Raw genomic sequence first — 9,545 nt, 5'->3', positions numbered from 1 at the left:
AATAAAAGGTATCGTAAAGAAGCCATAAATATAAAAAATAAAAAAAATTTAAATTAAAATTTAAATTTGAAAAAATAAAATTTTTAATTTTAATTAAATTTAAAAATATAATTCAAATAAGAAATATTATTTAAATTACTTTCTCTATTTAAAATTAATTAATTTTTTTTCATACCACACGTTCATACCTGTTTGTGCCTGTATCAGATCGAGATATACCAGTAGTTCTGATTCATCTATAATTAAATTATTTGATATATTATTATTATTTATGTTATAATTTTTATAGTCCTTTTAGCATAATTTTTCTCTCCTAATATTCTGAGACACATTCGAGTATGTGTATCCATATGCATAAAGCATAATATCCGATCATTTAAAATTAAATAATATAAAATAGAATCAATATTTAATATTATTAAATAGAATAAAAATATCAAACTACAAAAAATAGTATAATAAAAATATAAAAAATACTAAGTACAAATATAACAAAGATTAAGTTTCACAAGGACGTCACGGTGCCCGTGGTCGCTTGGACCTTCTCAGGAAGGTCCTCGCCGGCTGCTCCTGCTGTGATGGCTCCTCCCTATATCAGTGGAGGAGATCTGCTGATCATGCTGCTCAGAAATAACTGATACTGTCGGATCATCTACGGACTGAGAGACCTGTTCAACCCTCTCATCTAGATACACGGATGGACTGAAAAGAAAGTATCATACTCATGTGGCCAACTGGTACCCGATGATGTCATCTGGGGATGTAGAAAGAAGAAGACACTGCCATCTGTTGTTATTTTCATAATAAAGTGAGATTTATTTCAGATTTAAATTAAATCTATTTTGATAGATATTTAGATCTGAATCTTATCAAAATTCAGTACTGCACGAAAATAGATTTTATCAAAAATTTATTCCTTATGCATTCATATTTGTATCTAATTAATTTTTTATATGATATCAAATCTAAAATTGATATTTTATAATCAGTATAAAATATATTTCAGATCTGATATGATGTATATGATACATGAATCTAATTAAATTAAATAAGAATATGATTGATAAGATCAAAGACATGTTCATGATTGATGAGATCAAAGACATGTTCATGACATAAATAATTTTATCAATAATTATATGTTGATGTGATTATATATGAAATTAAATTTTAAATCTTAGTAGCCTAGTACTCAGATTGATGAGATCATCAACTATCCGGTCATAAGAGATTGAAAAGATTAATTTTCTTTTGCCTATTCGATGGATTCTCTTATGACGTGTAGGAGTGTCATCATGATTTGATTTCATGAAGAAGAAAAGGAAAGATTTTTATGTATTATTTTGATCATAAATATATTTAATTAGATCTAAAATAATTTATATTCATTACAATAGGATAAAATTATATATAAAATTATTTTAGATCTGAATTACATGTTACATAAGATATAATCGTATTGATCTAAAAGTTGTCATAATACATGAGATGTATGTATGAAGTTTAGATCATACCTATGCATGTTTAATTATTAAATATATTATAAAAATTTATTTTATAAATTGAAATACATGGTATGCTTCATCTGAAATCCTTGTAGAATAGTTATACAGACTGAAACATATGTTTCACACACTTAATTTTGAATTAAGTTTGAATGATCTAGATTTGAGAATTGAAGATCATTAAGACACCATATAAAATGATGGGCAAAGGATTAGCTTGAATCAGATCCTTATAATGGGTTAGACCTAGGATTAGAAACATATATGGACCAAGTAGAGAAATTGGTTAAATCTAATCAAGTGTTGAATTAGATTAGGTCAGAATTTCTCTAGATCAATCTCAATAGTTGAAGTTTGATCAAGTCCATATGTTTGACCCTAATAAATAGATCATGATCATGGCTCCATAGTTGAGCCCGAATCTTTTGATAGATCAAATCGAAACTAATTAACCAGTTGGTGTCTAAGGTAAGTTTGGCAAATTCGATCAAGTAATTTTTAATTAGAAGCTATTCACCTAGATGCGTCTATGGTGAGTTAAGGGCACATCCCTCCCACTGATCTCACTTACCTTGTCAATATGACAGATTATATTTTGATTAGGTCATTAGTCGATTCGTGTAGACCCATGCCATTAAGGTGAATTAGTGTGATTGATTTAGTATTTTTAGACAACTTGTGTTTAATCCTCTATATGACTTGGTGAAGTCAGTGGAAGATTTACAGCTTGCAGATCGACTTCTTCTCTTATTCTCAGATCAATAAAATAAATCTTCTAAATTATTAGATTCATAAAATAATAAAGTTATGAGATAACTTGATCATAGCCTCTCATTAAGGTGCATGATAATGAGTCCAATATTCTAAATAGATATTGGAGGTGCCACATACCTGGTGTCTATTACGTATTGAAATTGTATTCATCATATGACCATCGTAATATATCTTCAGATCAATGCTCAGGTTGGTTGAGCCATACTCGAGCCTGAACATCTATTTGTTGGATGCACCTGGTGTGTCATGTTAATGGTTGGACCTAATCGAGATTTTCAGTGGAGGTGCCACATGCCTGCTGAAGGGATGCCTGGGGCAAAATCTAATTGCTAGAAGTTGTTTGGAGAAATAATTGTTATGAACCTACCATAAATGTACTAGGATTGGCCGAGCTACACTCAGGCCCGAATGCAGTCCGTGTGGATTCTAGTACCCATTAAAAAATTAGTATAATTTTTGAGTTGAAGGTAGAGGCTATCAATTCATAAAAATAGTGAGAGAACTTTAGACTAAAGTCCATATCTTCAGGATTAAAAAATAATTCATATACTAATAGGCTTATATTTTTTCTTTCAGTTATGGCCAACACACTATCCCTCCATACGCTGTTGGACAACGACAAGCTCATTGGATCCAACTTCGATAGCTGGTATCAAAAGTTGAAGATCGTCTTGGAGTACGAGAGATTTTATACGTCCTTACGGATGAGGCACTTAAAAACCTACAGCCAACGCTCCTCATACCGTGAGAGACACTTATGTGAAGTGGCTCAATGACTGCATAACTGTGTATTGTGTGATGAGGGCACTATGAATGACGAACTTAGTCGTAAGTTGAGGATGTGCAGCCTGAAGAGATCATTCAAATATTGAATGAGTCCTTCGCATCCCTGAGGATGCGGAGAGATACAAAATCTCTTATGCAGTGTTCAATACCCATATGTGAGAGGGAGCTTCAGTCATCGATCATGTACTGTATATAATTGAGTAGATTGAATACTTTAACAAACTTAATTTTCATTACATGAACAGTTAGGCAAGGATGCTATCCTCAATTCGCTACCGAAATCCTACCTACCCTTTCTCAATCATTATAGAATAACAAAGCCTGTAGTGAACTACCATAGTTTGCTAGGGTTGCTGTCGACTTTTGAGAAAGATCATCAGCTCCAGAAGGAGCCAGTAAATTTAGTGGGAGGTTCATCTGTAGGGCATCGATCCTCTAAGTGAGGAAAGAAGAAAAAGATGCAGAAATCCTATGCCGCCGATCCTAAACAGAACAAATCATCAAAAGTTGATAAGAGCCAGATAGAGTGCTTCTTCTGTAAGAATCTGGATCATTGAAAGAAAAATTATCCTGCTTATATAGCTACCTTTTGTTGGGTTCTGATGGCACAGTGGAAGGGTTAGGTGTTTAAAATTTTCATTCAAAACACCCAATGCACTGTAAGCCCTAATGCTTAGAAACTCTTGACTATAATAATCAAAGTATAATAAATATAAATTAAGATAAGAAGAATACCTATAGCACTAATCCCAATTTTTATAAGGCATCCAAGTGTCCGCCCTCCAATGGTGATCCATATGAAAATTGAATCAAAGACAGCGCTCCTTCTTCACCTTGCTTCAAAAGTTCTAGCCCCTAGAACTCGACTAGCCTCGTTTGATCAAGTTTCTTCAAGAACCTGATCTCACCCTCTTAGAACCTATTTGGACTTTTGATTCTCCTTCTTTAGGACCCTTACAACCCTTGTTAGGACCAGATAAGGCTTTGTCTTAAATCCCAAAGCCTTGTCCTAAAACTAAGATAGGTTGTAAGAAAGAAAGGAGAGCAACAGGAGAGAAATTGGAAACCCCTCTTTGATCCATCGGATACCCAGTGCCCCAGCCTATTTATAGCCACCAGAGAGATGCCAAAAGAGAGGGACATGCCTTATCCTAAAAGGCTTATCTGATCTGATTATCAGAGATAAGAGTTCCTTCAAGCAGAAGGACTCTTATCCATGATACGTCGATCAGCACCCTGGTCTGCGTGCATGCAACCAAAGAAGAGATGTTTTCACATCTCTTCTCAATTAAAAAAAATTATCAAAAATCCACATGGATTAAGATTCAATAAAATTCTAAAAATAAAAATGGTAAAAAATTCTTACGGAAGATGCTATGCTCACACCTCTTCATACGAGTGCTGATCACCACACGCCAGCATCAGGACCGACTTATGGCATCCATGTGGCATCAGATAGTCTCAAAAAATTCCAAAAAAATTACCAAAAATAGCTTATCAAATTAAACATTACCACCAAAATTGTTCTAATCTGAAAGCATTTGATAGGGAGAAGAACTCTCTAAATCATAAGAGATGTGATGCTTCTGCGCGTCGTGAGACATCCTTCTTTTTCCAATTTTTTCTCTTCCTAAAAATTTCAAAAAAATATATCTCATGCTTTGAAATGTGTACAAAGGATGGAGGGTATGTGAGCTACCACACATAATTTTAATCCCATAAAAAATAATATTTTTTTTCTGCCCACGCCAACACTTGTACGCAGAACCTGTTTTGCACCAAGAGTCCACCACAACTTGGACTCTTCATAATTGGTGTTAACATGGGATGTGTGCCCCAATTTGACTCTTCAGGTGATATGACCTGACCCAAATGTCTACCAAATTGGGCTAGCTAATTAGCAAGGGATGGGACCAAATTGGTCTCCAAAGGAGCAAGGGTTTCCACACGTGCTAGCATGCTTACCGGAACCCTGATTGAATCCAAAATTTCAATCAACCTTTTTCAAAAGGGTCCTTGGCCAATTTCTATATGTGTGTGACCCATTGGGTTCCACATCTAGCGCAGTAGATTCGGTATAAGTTGATAAATTTGATTAGATTTCAATCTAATCATTTAGGTCCAATCGAGCTAACCCGAGTTCAATAATTAGAATCATTTCTAATTGGCAATCGAATTAAACTCTTTAATTCGATCAAAAATCTACAAGTCAAGATTGATATCTACAATATATCATGACTACCAGAAGATGTAAATTTGATAGAAATACCAAATTATCCTTCAGTGGCAAATTACCGTGCAATTCAATCCTTCGATCATCCTTGCACCCTGAATATGTTCATGAGTATGAATCATATCAAACTCAAACACATATTCATATCGATTCTCAATTAACCAATAATGACTCCAATGAAGAAGCATTAGAAACTCTTTCTAATCTCCTTCCTGCTTTTGGCCAAAAGACTTTTCTGAGTCATCTAGGATTGAGAATACATAGGATGCGATCTCCTTTACTAGGAGTGATCGATTCCATATTGACCTACTCACAACCTTCATACACACTCCACCATATCCAGAACATCCCGTACATGTCTTAATACCATGCCTGGATATGAACCAAAATATGGTTCATGTGCAAAGATTCCATGATGGTTTAGGTCTAAAGATCACTTGCACAACTCCCACTTAGAGAACCATCTTTGACATGCAAATAAGGCTTCCATTAGATGTTCTCTTTCATCGAGTCAATTCAGTGGACTCATTTCTCAAATGAGCACCCACATCCTTTATTAGTGTCTCACACAAGTGGCTAGTGAGATCTGCCACCCTCTCATTGAGCATCATAGGATGTGCCAGTCTATCTGAAATATTGATCCCGACTCAATGCTCCTACGATCAGAAATATTTAATATTAAGATTTTAAATTTTAGGTCTCACTAGCATGACCAATTCATGTCTCCTAAAATCATTATCCTAATCTTTGGGTTCATCATAATCTTAGACATAATAAGATGTAGCTAATATGATGAATCAATACCTCAAATAATAAATATCATTTCATGAGTTGAAAATTTTAAAGAAAGTCCATCGCAACACACTTACGATTGGCTTATAGGGCACTCTTCTTTCAATCTTCCACTTGCACTAAAGCCAATCACCTTTGTATCTCATACAATTAAGATGGTGATCATATAGCTGCTGTGGTATGGCCTTAGTGAATAGATCTGCTATATTGTTCTTTCTGTCTACTCGTTCAAAGAAACATCTTATCTTTAACGAGATGGAAATGTCTGAGGATGTGCTTGGATCTATAATGAGACCTAGGTTCCTTATTTTGAATAACGGCCCCAGTGTTATCACTATAGAGTGACACCGTCCTTCAATCTTAGGAACGACTCTTAAATCCATGATGAGTTTCTTCATCCAGACAGCTTCTTAATGGCTTCATTAGCAGCAACATACTCTGGCTCAGTAGTTGAGTCAGCTACTATCTGCTGTTTGAACTCTTCCAACTCACTGCCCCATCAATTAGGATAAACACATACCCTGATATTGACTTGCTATCATCTGCTTTCCAATGATCCTTCCTTAGATCAGCCTGAAATCTACTAGCTATGCCCAAAGCATAAGCTACATCAGGCTTGGTACATAGCATGGCATACATAATTGATCCCACAGCGAAGCATAAGAGATTTCATTCATCCTTTTCCTCTCTTCTGGTGTCTTAAGACATATTTTCTTAGAGAGACGTATACCATAACTTACAGATAAGTAACCTTTCTTACTTGCCTCCATATTAAATCTCTTTAATATGAGGTCTATGTACCGTGACTGGGATAAGCCTAACATCCTTTTAGATCTATCTCTATAGATCTTTATACCCAGTATATAGGATGCTTCACCCTAGTCTTTTATGAAAAACTTATTTGATAGCCAAGTTTTGACCGATTGCATCATTGGGATATCATTCCAATGAGCAGTATGTCACCGACATACAGAACAAGAAGACAATAACACTCCCACTTATCTTCTTATATACACATGGTTCATCCGTATTTTTGATAAAGCCAAACTCTTTGACTGTCATATCAAATCGGATGTTCCAGCTCCTCAAAATCTGCTTCGATCCATAGATGGATCTCATTAGCCTGCATACTTGATTTGCTCTCCACTTGAGACAAATCTCTCTGGCTGAGTCATATAGACCTCTTCTCTAGATTACTATTAAAAATGATCTTGACATCCATCTACCAGATTTCATAATCGTAGTATGCTACTATAGCAAGCAAAATCCGACAGACTTGAGCATAGCCACTGGTGAGAAGGTTTCATCATAGTCAATTCCTTGCCTTTGACTGAAACCTTCGCCACTAACCTAGCTTTGTAGGTTTCTACTTGGCCATCTACTTGATCTTCCTTTTGAAGATCCACTTGCACCCTATTGGGGTCACACCCTCAGGTGCATCAACCAAGGTCTACACTTGGTTGGTATTCATCGAGTCCATCTCAGATTTCATAGCTTCCAGTTATCTGTTTGAGTCTCTATTCATGACAGCTTCCGAATAGGTCAGTCGATCAACATTCTAAATGATGTTGATAGAATTGTTATTCTCAATGACAAAATTATATCTCAGAGATGCTTGACGCACTCTATCTGACCTTCGAGAGGAGTGTGTATAGTGGATGTACCTCATCCTTGGTACTTTTGATTGAGGATCTTCTTGTGGTCCAACCACTGGTATTTTTGGATCGATTTGTAAATCATGAACTTTCATAAATTCAATATTCTCCCACTGCCTCCTTCTTGGATAAATTCATGTTTCAAGAAAGTGGCATGCCTACTAACAAACACTTTTGTTCAGTAGGATGGTTGAAATAATATCCATTAATTTTATTAAGATACTCTACAAACCTACACTTGTCTGATCTAGCATTAAGCTTATGTCCAAAAATATTTTTGACATAAGTAGGACAGCCCAAAGTCTTAAGATATTTAAGATTAGGCTTTCTTCCATTCCATATCTCATATGGAGTGCTTGCAACAGACTTTGAAGGTATTCTGTTTAATATATATGTGGCAGTCTCTAAGGCATTATCCTAGAAAGATATTGGGAGATCGGTGAAGCATATCATAGACCGCACCATATCCATTAAAGTGCGATTTCTCTTTCTGCTACACCATTTAACTGAGGTGTATAAGGAGGGATCCATTCAGAGAGAATACCTTTACTTTTAAGATGATCAAAAATTCACTGATAAGTACTCTCCTCTTCGATCAGATCGAAGAACTTTGATATTTTTTTAGTTTATTTCTCGACCATACCTTGATACTCCTTGAACTTATCAAAAGCTTCGAATTTATGTTTCATAAGATACACATATCCGAACCTTAATAAATCATCTGTAAAGTAATAAAATAGGAGTATCTTCTTTTGGCCTGAGTTGTTATCAGTCCATATACATCTATATGTACTAGAGCTAACAACTCACTTGTCCTCTCTCATATTAAGAAAATGGAGTCATGGTCATCTTACCCATGAGACAAGATTTATAAGTTCCCAATGATTCATAATCATTTGGATCAAAGAATTCTTCTTTGTATAACTTTTTATCTTGACTCACTAATATGACCAAGGCGACAATGCCAGAGATATGTGAATTCACATTTTCTCTCTTTCTTTTCATATTTTTTCAATATAAAAAATATTTTTATTGAGTGCAAGAATTAAAAGATTGTTATCAATATAACCACTATCATAAAATTTATTAGAAAAAAAAATGAAGCATCCATTTTCATTAGCTTTATTTCATAACCTTGTTTTAATAACAAAGGTATAGAAATAATATTTCTAATAACCTTTGATATGTAATAACAGTCTTTTAATTCTAAAATTTTGCTGAAAGTAAATCAAGCATACAGGTTCCACAGCCTCTGCGCTAATGGACTCTCACTTGCACCATAAAGCTCGAGGTTATCTCTTTTAGATCTTTGATATTCTGTAGTTGCAATAACGAACTACAAAAGTGCGATCTACTGGTGGTATCCAATACCCAAATATCAGAGTCTGAATCACTCAATAGGTCTGTATCATATACATACCTTTTGGTGTTACACTTACACCCTACTTCAATCTTACAAGATTATTCTTGCAATTATACTCTCAATTTTTAAATTTATCACAAATAATATCCATATGGACATCATTATCTTCTCATTATTACTGACCAAACTAGGGTCAGAAATATCCAAAATATTAGAGTTCTTTCTGATATAAACCTAATTTGTAAGTTCCTTAACCAATCCACATAGTTATATCGGTCAACATAGTTTTAATTTATTGTATCATGGAGTGAAAATAAAAAAGTCATAATGTAGACATAAAATCTATATAAAATAATAATATAAGCAGACCACTCATGTTTGACATGCATAACTAGATGAAGACTTTTAAAACTAGTTATATCTCCCACTATTTTATC

This window comes from Elaeis guineensis, chromosome 9 (assembly GCF_000442705.2).
Source record: "Elaeis guineensis isolate ETL-2024a chromosome 9, EG11, whole genome shotgun sequence".
NCBI classification, from domain to species: Eukaryota; Viridiplantae; Streptophyta; class Magnoliopsida; order Arecales; family Arecaceae; genus Elaeis; species Elaeis guineensis.
Note: the sequence above shows the minus strand (reverse complement) of the source record.